Source organism: Apus apus, chromosome 5, assembly GCF_020740795.1.
Source record: "Apus apus isolate bApuApu2 chromosome 5, bApuApu2.pri.cur, whole genome shotgun sequence".
In the NCBI taxonomy this organism is placed as follows: Eukaryota; Metazoa; Chordata; class Aves; order Apodiformes; family Apodidae; genus Apus; species Apus apus.
The window spans coordinates 62,572,163-62,598,621 of NC_067286.1; the positions used below are offsets into that span (position 1 = coordinate 62,572,163).

The following is a 26,459-nucleotide window of genomic DNA, read 5'->3' on the forward strand; positions in this document are numbered from 1 at the left end:
ATATTGTCATTTGCCTTACAGAGGAGAAAAAAAAACAGGGAAGAGAAAGAGACAGGACCCCCAGGGACCCAGACAATCCTATTTCGGGCACCTAATTAAAATAAAATTTCAATTAATTGCCAATGACTTAATTTTAAACTTATTTTGTATTTATACTTTCTTGTTAGTTGCCTAAATCTAAGTGTGTCCCTTTGGTTGCTTTTCAATTAAATATCATCACAACACTAAAATTACTGCTTTTCTTTGCTAACTCAGAGGTTATTCAAAACCCCTACGAGTGTAATTCAAGGACTTGGAGAACCTGACAGACATTCCCCCACCTCCCTTCTTCACTCCAGTAGGAATGATGAATCATTATATTTACTACAGGCTCGTTCTCCGCAGCGACGTGTTGAACTTCTCTCAAGTGGAAACCAAAGAGTAGAATGACAAGGTAGCTTCAGCACTGTGAAATATGCATGGAGAAAGCAAGGGGACTGAAGATCATCTCACTTGGATTTCAGACAACCTGCTTTTAAAAATTTGTTTTCTATTTTTATTTTTGAAATATTTTTCTGGTCAGTCTCAAGAGTTCAGAACCCCATCTTGACTTGGGGGTTGAAGAGGAAAACATCCCCAGCCTTTGTCTCCCCCTTTGATGACTGTCTTTGCTTTAAAGGACCAGCCACCGAACAGAACAGAGCAATCCAACAGAAAGGAAGAAAACTCAGCACTTCAGTGATCTCTTCACAGGTACTTTGCATTGACTCCTCATCCCCAACAGTCTGACTTTCTTTAACACCCTGGCAGCAAACAACCAGCACTTGAATATTTAGTATAAAGCACAGCAGTGTTTTTCTCTTAACGCAGACTGTCATAATTTGAAGTTTAATTTTGACTCTTTTCTTACAAAAAATATGCTTTAAACAAGCAGGGCTTTCTGATTTTTTTTGTTGTTGTTTTTCATTTTACTTTCCCTGCTCCATAAAACATCCTGCTCTTGGCTTGCATCCCCCAGCCTCATTGGGAGCTGCTGCAGGGAAGCCCGACGGCTGCTGCTGTGACAAATAAATACCTGTAGGCACTTTGCCATCACTAATGAGTGACAATATGTACAGAACTCGTTAACAGAAGAAAAAGCCTCCCAAATGCTGAAATTCCAGTGCTCATCACTGGAAGGATTCTCACCCAGTTTTAGGAGCATGCATGCCAGAAAAGAAACCAGAATCCAACAAAACCTGTGGGCGTCTGAAGCCTCCTCCTCTCTGAAAGACTGAAAATCAGGTTTTCAGTTGGCAAAAATATCCTTCTGCAGAGAGACAAATTGCAGACAGAGGCAACTTGGTGTTGCTCAGGAGTGAACCTGTACCACGGGTGCACGGCTGCTTGCAGGGAAACTGAAATATAGATGTGACAGAGGAGAGGGAGCAACTCGTGGCAGGCACCAGAAGTGGCACAAAAAGCTCTGCCAAGTTCCTTGCCCTGGAATAATTTCAATTGATTGTTCTGGAGGCATTACTGGCACATCATGTATTTTGCCTCTTTGTTTTCCCCCCAAAAAAAAACTCTCTAGAGAGTTCTGCTTTAAACCAGAGCCTCCTCTATTACAACCAGGGGCTTCTTGGAAGGTTTCTCCTCCTGTAGGATCTGACATTCCTCACTGTACTCACAGCTTGAAGATCAGCATTCTGGGGTCATGGTAATAGACACGGTTGTAGAAAAACTGCATCTCCACCAAACCAGCCAGTGAAGTGACTCCTCAGTGCCAGTCAATTAGATATTCTTCCCAGGGTAAGCTCTGTGCTGCTGCACCAGGTTGGAGCCCCAGGCGACGTGACCAGCTCCCGATGGAGCTGAGCCAGGTTTGCAGGGAGCAGCGGGAGCTGTGGCCATGCCAAGATCATCAGCAACTCACCCAGGAGTGAGTGAGCAGGAGCACTTGGGGCTGATGACAGAAAATGAGATGTCCACGCCAAGATGGGCACAGGAGGACCATCCACCTCGGCCAGCAGTGCCACCGGCAGGGAGCGGGTGTCACCAGTGTCCTCGATGCCACATGATGGTGTCACACCTGGTGGCTCTTTTTGAACTGCAGACACACAGTGGAGCACAGATGCATCCTTCTTTTTAGGGTTTGTTTTTGTTGTTTATTCTTTATCTCCTCTACGCTCACAGATCACTGACACTGTCAGGTCTAAAACCACTTACACTTCCCAATTGCGGATAGGCAACGGAGTGAGAGGGCATGTAGTGATGGGATGAGGGGTATTGGTTTTAAGCTGGAAGAGGGGGGATTTAGGCTAGACATTAGGAAGAAATTCTTCATCATGAGGGTAGTGAGACACTGGAACAGGTTGCCCAGGGAAGCTGTGGCTGCCCCATCCCTGGCAGTGTTGAAGGGCAGGTTGGATGGGGCTTGGAGCAGCCTGGTCTGGTGGGAGGTGTCCCTGCCCATGCAGGGGGTTGCTACTGGATGATCTTTAAGGTCCCTTCCAACCCAAACAATTCCATCATTCTATGAAATATCTTCAGCATACAATGCTGAGAGATTCCTGCCACCAGCATATGCCAAAAAGAACTGGAATTCTCCCCAGTTTACCCTTTTCCTACACTTCTTGCTCCGTGAGGCTTCTCAATACCCAAGACACTTTGGGCATTGCACAGCTGCCCACGGCAGCCAAAATCAAGCTCTTGGCCCTGCTCCAGCAGGGAATGACCCGACTCCCCCATCAGCAAACAGTGACAGTGACGGCTCTGATGTAAATGGACACAAAGGGGCAGAAAAACCAGACCCTCTGTCCAGCAGAAACAGGTTTAAAAGCCAACGCAATAGTCAGGAAGTTACCACTACTTTCAAATCATGAATGCACAGCCCGAGAAATGATGTCAGCAAAACTGCAAAGCAAATGCAGGCTTTGTTTCTTAAATTGTGCAAGCAGTAGGTTCTTAATTCGGCTTTTCAAAGTGAAGACTCGTTTTCATTTTCAGATCTGTCAGTTTGAATCATTCCTCCAGTCCAGGAAAGTGTTCCCTGATCCTCCATCCCCCAAAACGAAGGCTTTGCTCATCACGCCTTCAGAAAGAAAGAAAAATCTTTCTGTTCTTTTAGAACATCCTCAAAGAGACTGGTTTGATTCCTGATGCTCTGGCTTATTTTTGTCTTCTACCGTACTTCAGGGCTATTTTCTCCCTGCCAAAATATGCAAGGAAGAGCAACACAAGCCCTGCAGCTCTGGGGGAAGGGCTAATCCTGCAGCTCTTATTATCTTTGGATGGGAAGAGGGAGAGAGACAGAGACACTGTTAATGCCTCGGATATTTCTAGATCCTACCGCTGTCCTACCAACAAGTCTGAAACATAAAATGTCATTGGAAACATCACACAGAGCATTTAAAAAAACATAAAACACTATAAGAGTGTAATTGTGTTTTTTATCAGCATCTAGAGTCTCCCGGACGTAGCCTGCTTGAAAATTATGTTGGTTATACAGTTCACATGTTGCTCCTTACAAGTTCAAACCACCACCAAATCTTTGCCTGGAGGGTCACGTTCTCCTAAACACACCTCTGGTGTCAAACACTTTATGGATTCCAACATTTCCTTGCCTTTGGGATGTGACATGGTATCCAGCTGCATGTGGAGCCAGGGGAAGAAAGAGTGAGCCTGGCCTGCAGTTCACAATTTGGTCCCCAATTTTATGACCAAGCAGGCAAAATTGGCATTAACTAGTTCACAGCTGCATGATGCTTTGAAGATACAAAGCACCGAGTCTGCACACGTTGTTGTTTCACAGGATAAGCCCCATCCCCTCCCTGCTGCAGCCCTCACCAGCAAACACAGAAGTAGCCAAGTATGGCGTCTGCATCATCCCCAAACTGCTACGGTCCTGATGATCCATCATCCCTAAATCCATGGCTCAACACCACAGATACTCTTCTCTGAGGATACACTTAAAATGAGGGTTTATAGTAATTGCTGTGCTGAAAAGTCAGACAGAACAAGCAAAGCTTCAAAGACTCATTTACTTCGCCCAGAACAAGAAACAAAGTCCTTAAGTCTGTTTTCCATTAGCAAAGAAGCAGCCCAAAGAGCTTCCCATTGTTCTTCTGCTTTTGGGGTCATTTTCCCAAACTTACATCTCAGCCCAGTTGGTCTCGATGGAACCTAAGGAAGTCCCCAGAAATGCTGACTTTTTGGAAAATGTGAATTTATACTGGGAAAGCATCACTTTATAGGTCTTGTTACTGGCAGGATTTCCTATACCTCAGTAGGGCTGGCTACATGTTGGGATTTCTCCAGACCAAATCCCCTACAAGGTTGAGGACACAGGACCCTGCAGGTTGCAGGTTAAGGGATATGGTTTAACTGGGATGGGTACAGCAGGAACTGGATGATAGACACACAGGCTACCTTTAACCTCCCCAGCCTCAACCCCCCAGGGTCACAGAATCATCCTTCTGGTTAGAAAAGACCTTTAAGCTCATTGAGTCCAACGATAACCCAACTCTGGATGGAGCTGGGCCAGATGGTCCCAGCAGCATGGACTGCAGAGCAGACCAACGACCCCAGCTCGGTGCTTCTCACATACCTGGGGTGTCCCCAGGTCCCACCCCTGCACGCTGTGGCCAAAGGCAAGCTCTCAGGTTTTCATCCACAGCTCCATAAAACAACAGGCATCTGTTCACTGACTCCAACAGGACATGAATCCAGACTTCACCGAGTTTAGCCAAAGCAATTCCTTCCAAGTTAGGAAAACTGAGGCTTGCCTGGCTACAGGACAGGCCATGCTGTTGCTGTGCACGTCGTTTGTCCTGCAAACCACCCCGAGACTGCAAAAACATGGGTTTTTTTAAAAAAATATTTATTTTGAGGGAGGCAGCAGCATCTCGGTGAGACAAGTCTCACAGGAGGAGTCTGGCTCAGCTCCGGAGACCAAGCACAGGTCTGACAGGAACAGGACTTGCTGTGCTGCTGGGAAGGGAAATCTCTCCTACCCCTTCACAGATGTTCCTCCACACACTTCTGCTACTGAACTGACACCTCCCTGTTCAGATGAACAGATGGCTACATTTGTACCAGCACTGTTTCTACTTTAATAGAATCTACAAGGTGTTTTGAGGACAGGCTGGACTGCTGAACTATCATTAGAGACCCTTTTATTAAAAAAAAAATAGGCTTTAGGGTGGTTTCCCACCCCCTGCAGAGCCTGACCATCACTGCAAGGTCTGGGTGCAAGCCTGGATCTGTGGTCCAGGTGTCCAACTTGAGGACACAAGCTGTCCCCTGCTTCCATAGGAATCCAGCTGGAAAAGGTCCAGAGAGCTCAAACTCACTAAATTGCTCATTTACCTTTAGGGATCCACTCTGCCTGTGGGCTCCACCAGAGATGAGGGAGGGATGCTGAGCTCTCAGCTCACACAGGTGCAGGGCACATCAGCCTGGTTTTATGTCCAGGAGAACAACTGGGAGAGGTGGGAAGAGGTGGCTGGGAGCACAAAAGCTCACCCAAATGAGAGCAGATCCACCAACCCTCCCCCCACACCAAGAAAGGGTTTGCCAGGAGATGTGCCAGGACCATCTCCTCCCAGTGGATCCCTCCTCCCTTCCTCAGGGGCACCCAGGTCTCATTATACATAATCACAGCACCCCTCAAAATAGTTTTACAGTATGAAAAAAAAAAACCCACTAGCAGGAATAAACCAGAAAAAGGACCCGCCAGGCGAGCAAGGGCCCATGGGGAGCAGGGAGCCCATGCAAGACTCTCCTCTGGAGGGGAAAAAACCAGAAATGGAGCCACAAATGGTTTCAGAAGGCAGGAGCTGATGCTAAAAGCAGCCCTGTGTGTTCCTCCTTCCAGCACGGAGGTTTGCTCAGCCATGCTGGGGACTGTGTCCTGCAGGGCTGAAAGCACAGGGGACAAAAGGGGCAGCGATACCTTCTTCTGTGGCAATCCAGTTGCCTTGTGGGGTTTCACCTAGTTTTGGGAGAGAACACGGCTAACAGGGCACATGTGGGCCAGAGAGAAGGTGGTTAAAAACAATAATAATCAAAAGGCAGGAGAGTGGGACCAAAAAAGAAAGCCCATTAGGAGTGATGCAGAGCTGGCTTTCAGTGCTCCAGACCTTGCGTTTTCTGGCCTTATTTATGAAACACAAATAATCCAGCCTTCTCTGTAAGCAGCCAGATCCGGTGGAATTACATGTCTGAATACTCTGGGTAAACAGACGGGAAGCTGTGGAAACACAGCCTAAGGCAACAGGCCTTAACAAGGGGGCCTTCATGGCTCAACCTGGCTCTTCCTGGCAGAAGCACACGCTCTGGCCCGGCTGCAACCCCCTGCAACTGGTGTGTCCGAGCAGCTGCTCCACGCAGGGGCACCCCCAGCTGCATTTCTTTCTTTCTTTGCCCCTCGTGATGCAAGGTGGGACCCACCAGGAAACAGGTGAAGGGCAGGGAGGAGGGATGCTGCTACCCATCACTGTCCCTCCCCAGGGTGGAAGGAGGGATGGCGAGAACCAAAACACGCAGGAACCACCTTCCCCTCAGCCTCCCCCCCCCCCAGTGCTGGGCATCTGCTTTTATCTCCCTGACAACAGCCCTACGTGCTGCTGACATGTGCCATTGGCCAGGTTAGGCACAGGAGAGAGGGCTTCCTGCTGGAGGAGCTCATCGTCCACTGGAGAGAGAGACAGGAAAGAGCTGACCCCATTTCACAGAGCTGATGGAAAATGCCAAAATAAAACTCAGCTCACCCAAAAGCCAGGAGCTCAGCTACGGGAATGAGGGAGCGCAATTGTCTGGCCAGACTGGAGGATCAGCATGCTGCCTTCTGGCTGGAGGATCTAAGGAGCTGAAAGTATTTTCCAGACCAAAAACATACTTCTTTATTTTCAAAGACCTTCTGTTAAGGAGAGAGCCCTGCTCCTACAGGGGAAAAACTCCCATCTCTGCCGAGAAGCTGCACTGAGGCTTATGCAAGTAAACCTCAGTGCAAGGGCAGCAGAGGAGTCTGAAGAGCAATGTCACCTTTTCCCCTCATCTGCCTGCTGGTGAGGCAAAGCACTCTTCTTGCATATTGGATAAATGGGGAGGTCTTAAATTTTTTGCCCAAGATGTGCATGGCCATGTCCATGGACAACCCCCTCCCCCTCTCTGCTCCCCTCACCCCCATGAAGGACTGCAAACCTCTTGCAGCCTCCTGCTCAAAACAGGCTCCAAATTTGAGCTTGTGCTCAAAATAAATTATTATACTCATTTCAAATAAATTAATACACTCAGCTCAGACACCTCAACCCTTATGTGTTTCTAGCAAGGAGTGTTCCAGGCTATTCTTGACCGAAAAAAAACCCAACAACCCAGGAAATTCAGGTGGAGCCTTATTTATTTTTCCCAACCCAAAGAAACTTTCCTTTTATTTAAATCTCACTGCCAGATGACAAGAAGGGGAGTCAGGCCTCCTGACAAAGAGCTTGCAATCCTCCCTGACTGTCAGGCAGGGACCTGTCCCACAAGACCAGGACACGGGTACAAAAAGAAAGACAAGGTTTCGCTTCAGAAGCTGGAGGCCACAAAGATGGGATGACTATTTTTCCTGGATTCACACTTGCCACAGTACAGGCCACTTTTTAAAGCCACGCTGGAAGATACCAGCACATTTCTAGGTGTATGTTAATAGGTGCCACCCCAGTGACACACAGCACTGTGCCTACACCCTCGTGTTATGGCAGTATTTTCTATCTGATGTTCTCAGCGTGAATTAATTGAGCTCCCCAGCAGCCCTACCAGGTACATCATCTTTCTCTTACAGAGAGAGGAGAGGACCAAGAAACAAACAGGGCCTCAAGATAAAGCCATCCCACCAAGACTACCTTTAGCACAGACCTGTATATATTTTCCATTTTTTTTCCCCCCCAACGTTTGCTAAAAATGTGTGTTTGCAGTAAAAGGCATACAAGAAGGTCAAGCATCAGGATAGATGCTGATACTCTTTCGACTTCAACCCATGCCTGCAGAGGCAGGAGCTGTGGGCTTCTGAGCTCTGCAAGGCCACACCAACGTGGCTTTTCAAGCCAAAAAGAGCACGTTCTATGGCCCAAATGCAATTACAGGACAAGATCATGCATTGGGGACACAGGGATGTGGGTGCCCAGACCTTGAGACCCTCTAAGATCTGCTCTCACTGCTGCTTCTCTTCATCCCAACATGGAAAGCTTCCCCCAAAACCCTAACTCCTGATGACTTGACTCAGAAGCGGGAGGGTGGCAGATCTGATGGGAAGAGGAGGAAAAGCAGCTCTGATCAAAGCGGATGCCCCATCCTGCTCCTGCCCCTCGGCACAGCCGTGCCTGCCAGAGACAGCTCCCAAGTGTAAAAGAGCCAGAGAGCAGCCTGGAACCAACAGCCAGGCCTGGGGGTTACGTGTGTGCTGAGGGAGGAGGGAATCTACCCCCACACTTTCCTCCACCTTAGCTCTCCTTCTTGGAGGAGGGAACCAGCTCTGGCACCCACCAAAAGGGGTCTTCATCCAAACCCTTCCCATTTCCCTGTGGAAAGCAGCAGGTGTAGGAGGTCTGGGTTAGGGGCACTGCTCTCACACACACTCACTCCTTGTTGCAGGGGATGCAAAGCTACGGGCTGGAGGAAGAGGGGCTGGGAAGTGCCCGGTGGGAAAGGACCTGGGGGTGTTGGGCACAGCAGCTGAACATGAGCCAGTGTGTACCCAGGTGGCCAAGAGGCCACCAGCATCCTGGCTTGTGTCAGCACTGGGGTGGCCAGCAGGAGCAGGGCAGGGATTGTCTCTCAGGGATCTGGGGGGCACCTCCAATCCTGGGGTCAGTTCTGGGCCCCTCACCACAAGAAGGACATGGAGGGGCTGGAGCGTGTCCAGAGAAGGGCAAGGGAGGTGGGGAAGGGGCTGGAGCACAAGTGTGAGGAGGAGCAGCTGAGGGAGCTGGGGGTGTCCAGCCTGGGGACAAGGAGGTGAGGGGAGACCTGCTGGCTCTGCAGCTGCCTGGGAGGAGGTTGGAGCCAGGGGGGTTGGGCTCTGCTCCCTAGGAATGAGAAAAAGATCAAGAAGGAACGGCCTCAAGAAGGTTTAGATTGGATCTTGGGAACAATTTCTCCATGGAAAGGGTTGTCAGGCCCTGGCCCAGGCTGCCCAGGGCAGGGGGGGAGTCCCCATCCCTGGAGGGATTTCCAAGCCCTGTAGATGTGGTGCTGAGGGACATGGGGCAGGGGTGGCCTTGGCAGGGCTGGGTTAATGGTGGGACTGGATGATCTGAAAGCTCTTTTCCAGTCAAAACGATCCTATGATTCTAAATGATCTTCCCTGAAGCCTGTGTCCCCTTGCCCCACAGCAAGGCCAAGTGGGCAGGTACCTCCTCATCCTAATACACATGAATTCCCATCCGTCCCCCTCCCAGAGTGCATTCATAGAACAATTTAGGTGTGGAAAGAACTTTTAAGATCATCAAGTCCAACTAAAAGCCTAACACTGCCAAGTCTCCACTAAACCACGTACCTAAGGGCCACATCTATGTAGCTTTTACCTCCCTCCAGGGATGGAAGCTGGAATCCAACCATCCCCACGGGCAGCTCGAGGTCCCCCAGATGATGCTTTCCTGGGAAGACAGCACCAAATGGGGACTGCATATGTTTCCCTTGACTTGAGGTGCTGCATGACCCCAGTCCACACGCCTTCATTCCGCTCCTCTTGGGATGCCAGCAGGGAGACTTCCCCAGGAATTGGCTCTAGGCTTGAGCACAGACCAGCACACATGGGAAGAAGGAAGGATACAAAGCCAGCAGTGCACGGAAAGCCCCTGTTTTAAGCAAGGTTCAGATACACCATTGCACACCATCATCATCCTCAGTGACCTGGGAACTCGTGTAGCCCACAGTCTTTACTCCAAGGAGCCCTTTGGGGCCTTAGTGTGGGGCAGGTCCCAGGCTCCTTTATCCCTCTGAACTACCCAAGAAAGCTCCTACAAGTATTTTTACAGGCAGAAAGAGCTTCCTTTGTCACAGCAATCATAAAACCCAAGATATTTTTGTGGCTTCTGCTTTGAGAGGACCATGTCTGAAGCTGAGGACCACGCAGCCACAGTGAATCCCATATGAGCCCTTCTTACACTTTGCTGCCTGGCTATGGCACTAGGGACAACACACTTTTCTTTATCCCTAAGTAGGATTTCCCCTTCTTTTTTCCTCCTCTTTACCACACGTCACCAGCCAAAGGGACATCTGAGAGGAAGGATGAAAAGTCACCATAAAAGAAGCAAATTTCTCAAAAACAATTGAAATACAGCATGGCCTGGTTCACCACCTCCTTGATTTGTAATAAGAAACCAAAATGCTTTGGACAGAAGGAAGAGTATCACAGCAGCCCAGCTCCAGCCCCATCCCATGACCCTGAAGGGTTTTTTTCCTAAAAATAAAACCCCTTTTTGCTCAAGAGCGGGGACACACAGTCTGTGCCACCACAGTCCCCTTTCCCCTGAACGCATCCCTGCTCTCATTCTAGCAGCAGGGATAAGAAAGGAGGAAAAACCAGTACTCACATTACCCAGTTTTCATGACCTTTTCCCAACTGGTAAAAAAACACCCAGTCCCCAGCACTGGAAAACCCTCAGCAAATTTAGCAAAACATGTCAACAATTTTTGTGTCACAGCCCAGGCACACGTGCTCTCCTTTCCTAAAGGAGATGTGTTTTAAGAACCTTCTTTTGCAAAAACTATTGGTATTGGTGGGGCTTTTGTTTTCCTTTCTGGCTCTAAGTACTCACAAGCATCCTGGAAACTTCAAAATAAAGGCCATTTTTAGACTTAGATGCACAGAGAGGACTTAAGAGTGTGTCACCATGTGTCCGAGCTAGATGTTAAATTCTCCAAAGATCATATGCTGAAGATTGCTAGAACAAAAGATAATTTTATTGGCCATGATAAAGGGAGCCTGATGTTCAGTGGTGCAAGATTAGTAATCAGCTTCTCCATCCAATTCTTACACAAAGGCTTTTAAAGGACAGAATTTCTCCCTAACATGAAAGCAATGAACTGATAGCGATTCATTCTTGAATTACTCATTCAGATTTAAAAGCAGCAGAAGTACAAAGCTTGTCTTCTTCTGTGCCATTGAGAAGAGCTACAGGGGATGGCACAGGCAAGGGCTAGAGCATCACATCCAGGACTGCAAACATATCCCCCAGGTTTCACACCTAAACCCCACAGGGACCTGCCGAACTCAAAGACTTAATGGACGATCAACACGACGTGTCTCCAGGGGATGAGAAGTTTAGTTGCAGAAAAGATGGGCCACTCGTTGAAAGAAAGCAGAAGAATGAGAAAAAAAGGTGTATTTTTGCATGCAGGATGAGATTCCAGCTCGGATATGACATTGCTTGGGAACTGACCCTCTCGAAAGACAGGGTGAAATCTAAGAAGTCCTTAAGAGGCAGACACACGATACAAAACACACTTAAATGTTTAACACCAGAGGAGATGCAAGACGTACCTGCTCATGAGCAGAACCCCCAAAGATGCCACAAAACACACCAGACACTCCCAAACCACCAAGGGTCCGAGCAAGGCACCTACACCACCAGTGCCACACGACAGTTCTGCCTCTCCCCACCCAAAGGTGCCAAGAAGCAGAGTTCTGCATCACACTGCACCCATCACAACTAGTGCTGCCACCCACAAAGGAGGTGGACAGGCACCTCCATGCCCAAGAGCCATCCCCTGAAATAGCTCCTTCCCAGCCTCCTCCTCCCAAACCCAGCTTCAGTTTCAGCTACAGTTGTTCCCTCCTGAATTACTCCTCCTTAAATAGCCTCCCTTCCTCTTCCCTGGGGGAGGATTCTCCCTGTGGGATGACAGCAGGCTGCACCACCAGGAGAAAGCTAAAATAGACTTCCACCAAGATTAACATCCCACCAGCAGCTGCATCACAGTGAAATGCAATCACCTGGACGATTAATATACAGATGGATTAATAAATAGACCTAAATTTAGAAATAGGCTGAATATTAAATTTCTGCAGTGTACTGCCAGGAAAGGTGGGAGCACCCCCAAACTAAGGATGACAGCACTTGGGCAGAACAGCCATGCACACCCCAAAGCACTGTCCCTTCATCTGCAGCATCAGTGTGGGCTCAAACCAGTGAGAACACAGAAATGGGAAGCAACTAACAATATCAGAATCACAGGATTGTTAGTTGGAAAAGACCTTTCAGATCATCAGGTCCAACCATTCCCCCAGCCCTGTCAAGGCCACCACTGCCCCATGTCCCTCAGCACCACATCTACAGGGCTTTGAAATCCCTCCAGGGATGGGGACTCCCCCCCTGCCCTGGGCAGCCTGGGCCAGGGCCTGACAGCCCTTTGGGGAAGGAATTGTCCCCAAGATCCAATCTAAACCTCCCCTGGTGCAACTTGAGGCCATTTCATCTTGTTCTGTCACTTGTTCACTGGGAGAAGAGCCTGACCCCCCTGGCTCCAACCTCCTCCCAGGCAGCTGCAGAGCCAGCAGGTCTCCCCTCACCTCCTTGTCTCCAGGCTGGACACCCCCAGCTCCCTCAGCTGCTCCTCCTCACACTTGTGCTCCAGCCCCTTCCCCAGCTCCCTTGCCCTTCTCTGGACACGCTCCAGCCCCTCCATGTCCTTCTTGTGGTGAGGGGCCCAGAACTGACCCCAGGATTCGAGGTGCCCCCTCACCAGTGCCCAGCACAAGGGGACAATCCCTGCCTGATCCTGTTGGCCTCTCTAGTGCTGACACAAGCCAGGATGCTGGCTGTCCAAAGTCTTTCCAAGTGGTTTCTAGAGAGGTGGCCACTGCTCCATGGCCACCAACGGGCATTCTGCAAACAGGCACTGCATATTAAGCACTAAGTAACACTGCAAAAACAGCTGTAAAGCCCCCATGTCCTCGGAACCTGGCAGGTGGGAAAGAAAACTGACCTGCATATTGGGACTACCCTTGGCAAGACCAGCCTCTCCATCCACCGCAAGTAACAGCCACGGCCACTGCTTATTTGTTAATAAATTAGAGCAGCTACAAAAATCCAACAGTTTGTGCTCAAGCTGTGGTTCACTCCCGAAAAAAATCCATCTTAGGAAAACCAGAGGACTTGATGCACAATCAGATAAAAGTTATCTTCAAAAGTTGGGCCGTTATCTGCTTTCACCACACAGTTCCTCCACTGGCTACGCTGCAGCGGGACATGATGCATCACAGAACCATCCTTGGCAACACGAAGACATCACATCTACAAAATAGCCATCTTGTGCAAGAGAGCAAACACACAGCAGGAAAAACGGCTGGTGCTATGAAAAAGGGGGAAAAAAAAAAAAAAAAAGGGAAAAAAAACCCACTTCCTTGACAGGGTTTATTTTTAAATGATGGTTGCTCAAGCCTGCTTGGGGAATTGGTACGGCAGGAGTAGCTCCTGTGCAAAAAGGATGAATGGTGACTCAGCAGGTAAGAGCTGTCAAAAATGTGTCCAAAATTGGAAGGATAAAAAAGAAAAATCACAAGGGAAAACTATAAATACCGTGAGTAGTTTTGCTCTGAGTGCTGGTTGGATGCCTGTTGCTGCAGAAGATGCTCTGCAAAGCAAGTGGGGAAACCCCATCATCCCAAGCCCCTGTCAGGGATTCCTCCTCCAAAAGCAGGAGCCAGCAGAGGCAACAGGAGCTTTGCCACCAGTTTCTGCCCCAAACACAACATGTGAGGGGATCCCACCACTGCTGGGTTTCAGCTCGGAAGCTAAAGTCAGCCCTGCACCCTCAAGGCACATCCCTCTCCAGCCTTCATAGAATCATAGAATGGTTTATGCTGTACCAAGATCATCATCCAGTTCCAACCCCCTGCATGGGCAGGGACACCTCCCACCAGACCAGGTTGCTCCAAGCCCCATCCCACCTGCCCTTCAACACTGCCAGGGATGGGGCAGCCACAGCTTCCCTGGGCAACCTGGGCCAGGCTCTCACCACCCTCACAGCAAAGAATTTCTTTCTTATGTCTCACCTAAATCTCCCCTCCTCCATTTTAAAACCATTCCCCCTCATCCTATCACTACACATCCCGGTAAAAAGTCCCTCCCCAAACCATCCCACTTGAAGAGGCCAACAGCTCTGGAGAGGACAGGAACAAGACTTTTCAATGCACACTCAGACAAAAATACCTCTTTTTGCACTGCCCTTTTTTTTTCTTTTTTTTCTTTTTTTTAAATAAAAGTCAAAAAGCCCAGCCAACATGAAAGGCTGGATAAACACTCCTCCTTTCCCCAACAGAAATTACAAAAATGCCTTCGAATTTGTTTTGGCAAGAAACAATGTTTTTTATGAAAGAGCTTCATTGAAAAGTCACAATTTGGAATGTACTCATCTATTCTATGGGGTTTTTAAAAAAGTTTTAATTACCACCTGAACAGTATTTTGACACAGTTTATGGTTTGTTAGATTGTATTTGGGTGTTACAAATGCCAAAACGCACCTTTTGGAAGTGCCTTATTATTGTGTTAATGCTAACTGTGGGGTTTGTGCTGCTGAGTCTTGTTTCAGCAATTTAAAAATAATAAATTAATTCCATTTGGAGAAAACACAGCCATTTATAATCCAGCAATTAAGAACAGATTTAATTTTAGATACTGCCGCGTTCTTCAGCTCACTGAGCTGTTCGGTACTGACACTGGCACTATCAGTGTGTGCCCAGGCTCTTAAAATACAGACCCACTTTCTCACCCCTTAAATTAGCCACGACAGAGATGAAAAGTTAAAGCCACTTTCCTCCCTCCCAGGAGCTGCAACATTTGGTCTTTGTTGCCAAAATAAAAAAAAGAGCAGAACTACAGAGCACACGCTGGGATTTCTACCACAATGGGCCAAATTAATCAGCCAGGAGCACAAAAGGAGTTAGCAAAAAAAAACCAAACCCAAACCCCAAAAAAAACCCCAACCCCAAACCCCAAAACCTCAGTGGACGAGGTAGAGCTGATTGGATTTGCAAATCCAGGGTGTGCAGGGATTTTAAGGGAGATAAAAGCAGCCCGAGGCAGGGCTGGAGAGAGGCCCACAGCCCCATTGCCCTCCCTGCAGCCAGGCAGTTGTGGGGCAGGTAAGAGATGGAGAAAGGGAAAGGGTTTTTCTTTGGCTGCAGCTCTGCTGGTGGGAGGTGATGCCCAGGCAGGTCTGGTGCTGCTGCACGGCTCCAGCTGGCACCCAGGGGGACAGGAGGTTGCTGGCTGAATCCCTCTGGGAACGAGTCAGAGAGGTCCAGGGAGCAGCTCCTGCACCCCGGCAGTGATGAGGCAGCACCCAGCAGGGGAAAGTCAGTGGGAATCATAGAATCATCATCAAGGTTGGATCTTCAAGATCATCAAATCCAACCATCCACCCTACAACCCCTAACCACTAAAGCATCTCCCAAAAGACCATGTCTACCAGCTTTTTGAACAGCTCCAGGGACAGTGCCTCCACCACCTTCCTAGGCAGCCTCTTCCAACGGGACATGTCCTCACTGTCTCCACTTGGGCACATGCAGCAAACACTCTCTGTGATCACCAGCAACCTCTACACCATGAAAATAGTCTCTCTGGACACAGAGAGGGAAGATAAATATGAGTGAGGGCCACGAGCCCCTCTTTCCCCATCTGTGCTCATGGCATCACCAGGCTCCCGGACACCTCCAGCAGCAGGAGACCACAATGCACAGCAGAGACACACACAGGTTGTGCCAGGAGTCCAGAATTTGAAAGCAAAATTAACACACGGGAAAAAAGGGACAAGCTGTGAAATGGTTCTCTAACGACAGCAGTGGAGGACCCTGGGCATCACCTGACACACTAAGGTGACACAGTGGCAGTTATTTGACATTAACACCATCCCTCAGAGCAGCATCAGAGCCCAGACAGGCTGCAGAATCATGGAATCACAGGCTGGTTTGGGTTGGGAGGGACGTTAAAGACCATTCCCCTATGATCCTGTCACTCCCTGCCCTTGTAAAAAGTTCTCCAGCTTTTCTGTAGTCCCTTCAGATGCAGGAAGATGCACTAATTACTCCCCAGATGCTCAAAGCATCCCCCAAGATGACCTGACAAAAGCAAGACATGCTTTGGCCTCACACATGCTGCAGGAGAAGCAGGATGATTCCTTCGGCTTCTTGTTACACAGGAGGCCACAATGAAAGCAACCAGGTTTGGTGTTTATTTTAACATCAAAATGATGAAGCTAATGTTCACAAGAAGTCTTAATGGTGCAAGAAAAAGATTTTGCCAAATAGCAAGGTGACCACCCCTGAAAGCCCAGCACCCAGCTGGGACAGGGCTCACCCAGATGGACTCAGACCCCAGAAGAATAGCTCTCAGCTTCCCTGGGATAGATGAATCCAGACAAAGTGATGAGGACTCAGATACCACCCTTGAAGGGGTTTGCCAGTGCCTGAAGGATGCAAGGGCACCTTCATCATATCTTGACCTCCTGCCCCAAGTCCTCTCAGGACAGAAGCAGAAGTGAAAGCAAGCAGAATTCCATTAAACATTGGCTTTTATGGGGCTCCCCTCTGACACACACACAAAAAAGGAAAAAAATAATAATCCCCAAACACATTTTTATTTACCCGGATGCCAGGGGTCCCATTTCCCACTAAGCCCCTCTCAAAGGCAGGAGCGTTGTTGCACTAACTGTAAGTCTACTAGAAATGGGCTACCCTGTTGGTTGGACACAGGAACAGGATGCCCAGGGAGGTGGTGGAGTCACCATCCCTGCAAGTGTTTAAAAGAAGTGTAGATACAGTGCTTAGGGACATGATTTAAGCACTGAATGAGTAAATTAGGTTATGACAGGGGGATTTAGGTTATAGTTGGACTTGATGATCTTCAAGGTCCCTTCCAACCAGGATGATTCTATGATACCCTCTCCTTTCAAACTGGAAATAGCTATGCTGGGTCTGACCTTGCATTATTCTGAAGCACTGCAACATTAAAAGAGAATCAGAGCAACAAATCCTTTAAAAGGTAAAGCAGCCCTATCGCTCCAGGTTCACATACACAAAAAAGCCCCCAAACCAAACTAAAATCAAGCTCTTAAATCATGACTACTGCTTTAATGTGGTAGGATTTCATCTTGGATTTGAAATTAACTCATTTCTCGTTTACTTGAACAATCACACCAGTGTTAATGAGCTCTCCCTATGAAAACTCTTACTACAAAGGATCAGATTTGCTTCTGTTGCAGAGCTCCACACACCTAGAAAGGAAATCCTAAAACATCTTAACAGCCAGATTAGCAGCTTTTAATCCTCTCTGCCAGATGCATTTTTAATAATAAAGCAAATTAGTCTAATTGTATGGGTAAACTGAACCAAAATATGCACATCAGGTTAAAATAAAAACCCTTTGGTTGTGTTTGGCAGAGCTGGGGGCTGAATGTGGCCCTGCAGGCACAGGCTGAGGATGAAGATGCTGCAGAGGGTGGGTGAGGAGCTTCGTCACCCCCCAGCCACTGCTCATGGGCTACAGCTCCTCCTCCGGGTCAACACTGGGTCACAGATGGGCAACACCTCCTGGAAGAGCCCAGAGCAGCTTCTGGTCCACAGTACATCAGTCTGGATACCTCAAGCCACCTCCTCACCCATTATGCAGAGGAGGGACATGAAGACGATCCCAGGGCTGGAGCAGCTCTGCTCTAGAGACAGGCTGGGAGAGTTGGGGTGTTCAGCCTGGAGAAGAGAAGGCTCCAGGGAGACCTTAGAGCACTTTCCAGTGCCTGAAGGGGCTGCAGGAAAGCTGGGGAGGGACTTGGGACAAGGGCAGGGAGTGATGGGGCAAGAGGACAGTTTTAATCTGAAAGAGGGGAGATTTAGATGAGGTATTAGGAAGAAATTCTTTAGTGTGGGGGTGGTGAGACCCTGGCCCAGGTTGCCCAGAGAAGCTGTGGCTGCCCCATCCCTGGCAGTGTTGAAGGGCAGGTTGGATGGGGCTTGGAGCAACCTGGGCTGGTGGGAGGTGTCCCTGCCCATGGCAGGGGGGTGGGATCTAGATGATCTTGAAGGTCCCTTCCAACACAAACCAGTCTGTGATTCTCTGCTATTGACCATCAGCCCTGCTAAATCAGCCACTGTCATCCTCACACCACAAGCTGAAAGCACAAAATTCATGATCCAACCTCCCACCAACCCAAAACCAAAAACTGATCACAAACCACCGATACACCTCAGGAAAGCCCCCAGCTAAGGTGGGCACCTTCAAAACCCCAGGCTTTCACCAGCAGCGCATGGGAGGAAACCCAAGTGCAGAGCTCACAGGCAGCAGGACCACAGGACCAGGAGCTGTAGCTCCCCATCCAGGACTTGACATCGGCACATCGTCCCCGTTTCTACTGAACCTAGACAGCCTAAGAGCAGCGTGCCCAGGGATGGAAGGGACACGTGCCAAACCTTTGCAGCTGGGCAGGTTTACAGCAAGGAGCTCTGCCTCTCCAGAGCCACCAGCTTTTGCCAGCAGCACCTGTTTGTTAACTCAAGAACATCTTGATTTGCCTTCGGAGAAAACGGGAGTCAGGATCTCAAAGTGTTTTCTCCAGATGAGGAGATTACTGCCAGGTTCAGTGTCCCTAGTAGGACTAAGGAGGCTATTCCCATTTTCCACCAGTTCTAGAGGGCCAAATTCAGGAGGATAAATTCAGAATCATTCCCTGCAAATCCCCAGTAAGTTATTTTTTTTATCTGTTTCACTGCTGAGCCAGACTTGCTCACTGGAATGAAACCCAGCTAAAAGCACTACTGAGTTCAGCAGGGTGGTTCATCAAGCAGGACACTACATCCCTCTTGGTTCCCACCCTCGAGGTGGCACTGGATAAAGGCAGCAACTTGGGGCAGGGGTCCAAGCCTGGCTGGTGCTGGGGGAGCCTGAAAAGGAACCAGCAGGGACAGCAGGAACAGCCCTTCTTTCCCACACTGGACAAGGACAAGAGCCCAGGAATGCAAGAAGTGCTGTCTCCTGAGAAAAAACTCTAGCAACCTTTTATTTTTTAAACTGAAAAAAAAAGCAAAGAGAAGTCATCCTGGAGGAGGCACACTCTGCTGAGATGTTTGCTGCAGGAGATGCAAAGGGTGAAAGGGCTGGGGAAAAGTGCAACTCAAGCTGCAGGACAGGAATAAATCAATGCAAGGAGAAATATATTTGAAAAGGGCCCTGCACACAGGTAACACAAACATTTGAGAGCTGGAGGAGGGTCTCCTTCCCCAGCTGCCACACCTAGGCCATATGTGGGATGCCTGCTCTTGTACCCAATCCCCCCTCCTGGGGCAGGACCCCCAGGTATTACACACTGGGATTATCAACTGCTTGGTTCAGGGGGAGAAAACATGAACTACTTCTATTTTAAAAGCAGAAAACAACTGAACATCAATGCTAACACCCAGTTTGGCTTTAGGAGGGATTTAAAGAACTTGGGCTTCTTCGTTCCTTAATCCCACACCATCCTTCCCCACTACCAACCAGTATCGGCTTCTAACAATGCAAAAGCATCTGCCCACATTTTTGCAATTACTTCAGGCCCAGCAAGAGCACCCTCCCCTTTCTGTAGGGTTAAATCTAAAGAACAGTTGCCAAAATGCTGAGAACACAGTCGAACAATAGCTCCTCTGATGAAATTCCTCCACTCCATAGAGAAACTAGTATCCTCCAGCTGCTGTGGATTGTCCAGAGAGATCTCCGAGTGTTTACCCGCTCCCATTAAATAAAAAAAAGGGTAAAAAAATATATGACAAACTGAAAGATTTTGAGTGCAGCTTGCAAAAACAAACAAACAAACAAAAAATTGCCTGCAATTTAACCACAACTCTGAAGTTTTATTAATGCAACATTTGTTTTGGGTGAAATATAAACCCAGGACATCAGTGGAAGGAGGGCAACGCCGGCCACCTGTCCCGGGGACAGAGACTCGCTATACTTGCCAGTACAGAGACCACTTTTAGCAGTTCCATCACTTCAAATACTCATTCTCAGTGGAATCTCTGATCAGTCATTGATAAAAGCTGGGTAGCTGAGCTGGACAGCTGAATTACAGCAGCTATTATCCACGTATGCCTGAATACAAGCAGACACCTTTGTTTATAAAGGCTCTCCAGCTGACCGACATTTGACATTGGCTACAAAAACCATTCAGCATCCAACTGATTGCTTCAGAAGAATGTGATGAAAGGTTAGCCAGCACAGCCTGAGAAGACACCTTTACACAGTGCTAAGAGCCACCATTAGAAGAATTCATGCTGCTGCCACGACTCCTTTAACTGAGGAGATTCGAGTCACTGCTTTCCTGAACAGACACACAGAGTTGCACACCTTTGCCTCTTCTGCATCCATTAAAATGGACTTAGTATTTTTTCCCTATACCTAATTCTAAGACATTTAAAGTAGTTTTTGTTTTATCAGACCTATCCCCTCTCCTTTCAGACCTCCTGGGTCTCTGTGCTCTCCAAGCTGCTGCTCCTTGTCCTTTTGGCTCACCCTCAGCTGCGAGCCCAGAGCATGGACACACAACTTCCCAACACACGGGGACATGCAGGTGATACAGGTGCAAAGGGGTGAGGGAGGAAAAAGAAAAGCAGGTGGTAAGAAAAAGCAATTTATCATGGTTGGCTTTCTTTAAATCATGGTTCATTTTTCTAATCATCTCAGTGGCAAACCCTGATAACAGCAGGTAGCCAAGCCCACTGTAAGAGTGTAAATTCTGCTTTCAACTGACCTCATCCCCAGGAGCAGCACATGCAGAGGTACCAAGCAGGGCTCAGGTGGGTAAGGAAAGCTTTAAGTGTATGTTCACATCAGCCTCATGACTCTTACAATAACCTGAAACAGGAGCTGGCACCTCTGCTGGGGAACAGAGATGGGACCCAGCTCCCAAGGGGGCCTAAGGGCCGTGCCAACCAGCACAGTAATATCACAGAATCGTATCATGGTGAGGAAGAACCTTCCTTGCCCAGCTGCTCATTTCACAAGCAAGGACCATTAAAAGCACCTTGCTTTGACTTCCAAAAGCATCCTTCCTGCTGGCACCACCTTCTCCCTTTGCACTCATCCCTCCCCAAAACCAGACTCACCAGCACAGGACTGAGCCTCAGCACAACTCTGCAGCTAAAATTCTCTACAGGTTATGAAAATTCAGGGTTGACAGCAACAGGAGCAGCCAAGTGACGCCAGACATCCTTCCCAGCACCAACCTGAAGCTCCAGGGAGGATTCCCTGGTCCCCCTGAGGGGCTGCCAGGTGGGATCCCCATGGGACCACCCTCCAGACCCCAGCACCAGTGTCAGGAAGGATCCACATGCTCCCTGTGCATCGCTGAGTAAATTGTTATGGTTACTGGAGGGTTTGCTGGGGTTTTTTCCTCCTCTTTTAGAAAGAATTCTTATCAGTTTAACATAATACCACCACTCAATAACTATTCTTATCTTAAAAGGTCATTCAGGTAGTTATAATTCAACATTTCATCTACATTCACATTATCAGGAGGGAAACAGCCTGGGGACTTGGTACTTTTTTTAAATAATCCACTTCTTGGGAACGGTAAGATTTTATTTTTTTTTAAAGAATCCTCCCCAAGAACCAAGCTGACCCCACAGGCAACTTGAACACACTGGGGAACATACAGAAAAAAGGCAGAAAAATCACACTGATGTTTGCTGCCTGGGAAAACAACGGGAATACCCCAGAAGGAAAACTATAAAAAAAACAGGGAAAGGCACGAACGTAAACCACAGCTGCTGCAGAAACACTATGTTCTCCTTGCACACGTCAGATCAGCCAAGTTTCTCCACAACAAGAGTTGTGGTTTTTTTCCTTCACATTTCTCTCCCAATCTCCTTCCTTTTTCACTTCCCATTGCAGAAGAGGGAGAGAAGAAAGGGGGCAACAGGAAAAACTCGAGGCCCAGAAGAAACGATCTGTGATGTTCAGGGTGTTTTCTTCTTTGAAAACACAGAAACAAGAAAAAAAGCTGTGGCATGGAAAGGGAGTTTTAAAATGTCTCATGCTAAACCTGGACAAACCCTGTTTTATCCACCACCCACTCAATTACTTCTTATAATAGCAATTTAAAACTGCCAACTCAACACATGCCCACACCCCACCAGGGATGAGCATGGGCAAGGAGTAGGGATAACTGGCTAAAAATAAGGCTGGTTTGGGGGTTGAAATGAATTTTATAAAAAAAAAAAAAAGTAACAGAAAAGCAGCTTTTTAAAGTACCCTGTGCTTCCACTCCAGGGCTGCCTCAAGCAGAGTAAAGCTGTTGAGTCCTGCAGATGACACACACAATATCACAGAATCCCTCAAGTTGGAAAAGACCCTCAAGATCCTCAAGGCCAACCATTAACCCTACTCTGCCAAGCCCAGCACTGAGCCATGTTCCCAGGCACCACATCTAGATGACTTTTAAACATATCCAGGGATGGTGGCTCAACCACCTCCCTGGGCAGCCTGTTCCAAAATCTGACAACCCTTTTCGTGAAAAAGTTCTTCCTAAAGTCTAGTCTAAACCTCCCCTGGTGCAGCTTGAGGCCATTCCCTCTTGTTACCAGTTACTTGTGAGAAGAGACCAGCACCTGCCTCTTTACAACCTCCTTTCAGGTGGTTGTAGAGGGTGATGAGGTCTCCTCTCTGCCTCCTTTTCTTCAGACTTAATAGCCCCAGTTAATGTTACTTTAAGTAAAATAACATTTTCAGGCACAAAAGCTCAACAGGCTGGGCCATGTCCAGCTCCTGCAGATGTTGGTGGAGGCTTGCAGGGATCACAGCAGATGCTGGCTCAGCCCTTGGTAAAACCAAGACATCACCACCATCCATCCCTGTCTTCTGTAACAGAAAGTCCCACGTTCACAACACAAAATGACCATGAGTTTGTTCAAGCACACACAGCAGAAGGTCTTTTCCCACCCCATGGATTATTTTTATATAACACAAGGAAGTTTTTGCACTACAGCTCAAGCACTGCAGATGCCCAGAAATGGCTGCAAAGGGCAGCAGCCTGAATTAATAGCAGCAAAACACATGGTTATTACCCCAGTCTCAACTCACGAGATCACGAGTCCACAGACTTCACCAGCGAGCAAGCAGAAGCCCCTATCCTGGGAAGCTCTCAGACCCCAGGCAGCTCTGAGAGCACACAGCCCCACCAGGAGAACCACACTGCAATTCAGAAACCTGGGGCACACCCGTACCAAGCCACGGAGTCACCACATGCAAACACAGAAATGAAGCCACAAGCCGTGAGCCAGGCATCAGGTGGGTGAACGCACGATGCTCTGGAGCGTGTCCAGAGAAGGGCAAGGGAGCTGGGGAAGGGGCTGGAGCACAAGTGTGAGGAGGAGCAGCTGAGGGAGCTGGGGGTGTCCAGCCTGGAGACAAGGAGGTGAGGGGAGACCTGCTGGCTCTGCAGCTGCCTGGGAGGAGGTTGGAGCCAGGGGGGTCAGGCTCTGCTCCCAAGGAACAAGGGATGGGACAGGAGGAAATGGGCTCAAGTTGTGCCAGGGGAGGTTTAGATTGGATCTTGGGAACAACTTCTTCCCCAAAGGGTTGTCAGGCCCTGGCTCAGGCTGCCCAGGGCAGGGGTGGAGTCCCCATCCCTGGAGGGGTTTCAAAGCCCTGTAGATGGTGCTGAGGGACATGGGGCAGTGGTGGCCTTGGCAGGGCTGGGGGAATGGTTGGACTTGATGAACTTAGAGGTCTTTTCCAACCAAAATGATTCTGTGACCCTATAAATCCTTCCCTTACACAGACATCTTTGTCTCCTGCATGGAAAGGCTAGCAAGAGCCCTGCCTCACACAGCTAGCTCCTGCCAGGCACAGCGCAAACGGGGTTTCTGCCTCCAGAGCAGGTCCCTTCACCCCAACCAGGCTCACCTTCTGCTCCTAACCCAGAATTAGAGCAGCCCAAATTGCATGGCCACAGCCATCACATGAGGGCAGAGACAATCCCAAGCCCTCTGCTCTGAGAAAGAAAACCTCTTCCAAGAGAGAAACAATCCCACCCTTGTTTTGATGAGATCCTGCTCCCCCCCACCCCCAGTTAACTCATCTGCTGCGGAAGAGGAAGCAGCGCGCAGGCGGAAAGTCGGGAACGGATCTGCTCACTCCAACCTCAATTTTATTTGTAATTCCTGGGGCCAAGATGGAAAGCCACAGGCTTGGCTGTTTGCCACTGCCAAACTCGTGACCTCTGCAAGTCCCTGGGTCTCCTTCTTAGGACCAGAGCACCAGAAAAACAAACAGACTTGGGGGCTTTCTGAGAGAAGAGGGGCGAGCAGGGGAGCCTGGGCAGCCCCTGCACCAGGGCCTGCAGCCTCTTTCAGGTGCTTTGGCAGCTCTTGTGCAACCAAGAGTTAGCAAAAAAAAAAGAGTAATGTTCTTGTTTATTCAGTGGAGAGAAAATACAGGGGCACGTGCACACCCAGAGGTATATGTGCACAGCCAATTCATGTAAAGGTTCATCCCAGCTGCAACCCTTGGAGCCAAGCCCCATTCCCAAGTTTCTGCAGACAGAAAAGGTTTCAGACACGATGATTTGTGCTTGGCCATCGGCACCTGTGTTCTCTTGGCATCCCCCAAGACGTGGGGAGATGAGTGGGGCAATCAGGTGGGAACCCCAAAGCACAGCCCAGCAGCTGCTGGAACACCCTGCTTCTCCACCCTCGGATGAATCCAACCCTGAGGAGCTGTCAGCTTTGGGGCTGGGGAGCAGTGGCAGGGCAAGGGGTGCCCTTTCTCCCAACAGTTCTCTGCAGTAACATTAGACACAAGCATGAAGGCAGAGAGCTAGAGCACTGACGAATGCAGCTTAAAATAAAGCAAGCGTTCACACTAATTACTATTTCTGTTACTCATGATGATTGCAAACATAACTCCCAGTTTGGGGAAAGAAACTGCTTTCACAGGCCACAAATTAAATAAATAATAATGGCTTTTTTTTTTTTTTTTTTTGCTGGAAGACGAGGAGAAGAAGAAAAGCCCGGGCTTGTGAAACTGCAGGAAGATGGGAATTTGCACCGTGATCCACTGGGTCCCCAGAAACCTTCAGCAACTGCTTCAGGGAGACTTTGCAGGAAAACTTTGGCTGACCTGAGGATCAGCTGTTTTGAAAGCAACTGGCCTGAACACAAACGTGTGGAATATAAATGGCGAGACGGGCACGAGCTCCGCTCAGATGCCGAGGTCTGAGATGCCAAAGGACGTAACTGAGCAGACAATCATCCACCAGCAGCAGCCTGGGCTCTGAGCAGAGCACTCTGCCCATTCATCCATTTAATCTCATTTGAAGATAAGTGTATTTGTAAACTAGATTATTTTAATTGATGGCTCCGCAGTTGGTTCTTATTCAGCTCCTGATCTAAAGCTATCCTTGACCTCTCCCATCAAGCCCTACCTTGATGGGTCTCGACTGCCATGCCCCGTGTGGTTCCTCCCCTACATGTATGGCCTTAGGGCAGAACTTAATCCCAACTGCTTTTTCAAGCACAAAGATAAGATATCTGTGCAGAAGGGGAGCATTTGGATAGAACTCAAGTGACAACAAGCCAGCCCAGGCAGGAAACTCTGGCTCTGATCTGCAATGATGCTCAGAACATTTACCTGCATCTTTTACATGCACTTCTACGGTGGGATTTTCATAGAATTACCAACTGGTTTGGGTTGGAAGGGATCTTCAAGATCATCCAGTCCTAAGTCCCCTGCCATGGTCCCACCAGACCAGGTTGCTCCAAGCCCCATCCAACCTGCCCTTCAACACTGCCAGGGATGGGGCAGCCACAGCTTCTCTGGGCAACCGGGGCCAGGGTCTCACCCCCCTCACAGCAAAGAATTTCTTCCTCATATCCAAACTAAATCTCCTCTCTTTCAGCTTGAAACTGCTCCCCTTCATCCCATCACTCCCTGCCCTTGTCCAAAGTCCCTCCCCAGCTCAGCATCAGTACCACTTGTGCTTTAGGAAGGAGCCAGAGGGAGCTTCTCCCTCCTTCTCCACCAAGAGTGCCAGGAAACATGAGGGAAGGTGTTTTTAGGCAAATAGGAGAAAACACAGAAGAGTTAAGCACAAGCCTAGGGCTGTTTCCTTCTGGTCCCATTAGTGGGGTGAGGGGGAGAGTGAAGAGGAACCTTCTTCACACCTGCCACAGACCTGCCTCCAGCCAACACTGGCCTGGGGTGCTTACCACAGCTACTCTGAAAAGCATCTTTTAAAAATAAAAATTGAATTTTTGAATTGCAAGCCAGCACTGGGCATGTAGCCTTGCTCAAATCCCCTGGCTACCATTGCTCTGTACCTCTACACCCCTCCCCTTGCTACTCTCCAAAGAACCCAGCCCAGACAGCTTTTAGCCATCCAGTTTGCAAACAAAACCTGGGCAAGATGCATGGCAGCAGCTCAAGCAACAGCACACAAACTAAAAGCAGCCAGTGCCCAACAGCTCGGCAGATCTCCCTATTTAAGAG

The 26,459-nt window shown here is 48.8% G+C and overlaps 1 protein-coding gene across 1 annotated transcript in view; it reads right to left on the reverse strand.

Annotated features, from left to right (window-relative positions):
- SAMD4A (sterile alpha motif domain containing 4A) overlaps nucleotides 1–26,459 on the reverse strand; it is a 108,657-nt gene that overhangs the window by 75,061 nt on the left and 7,137 nt on the right.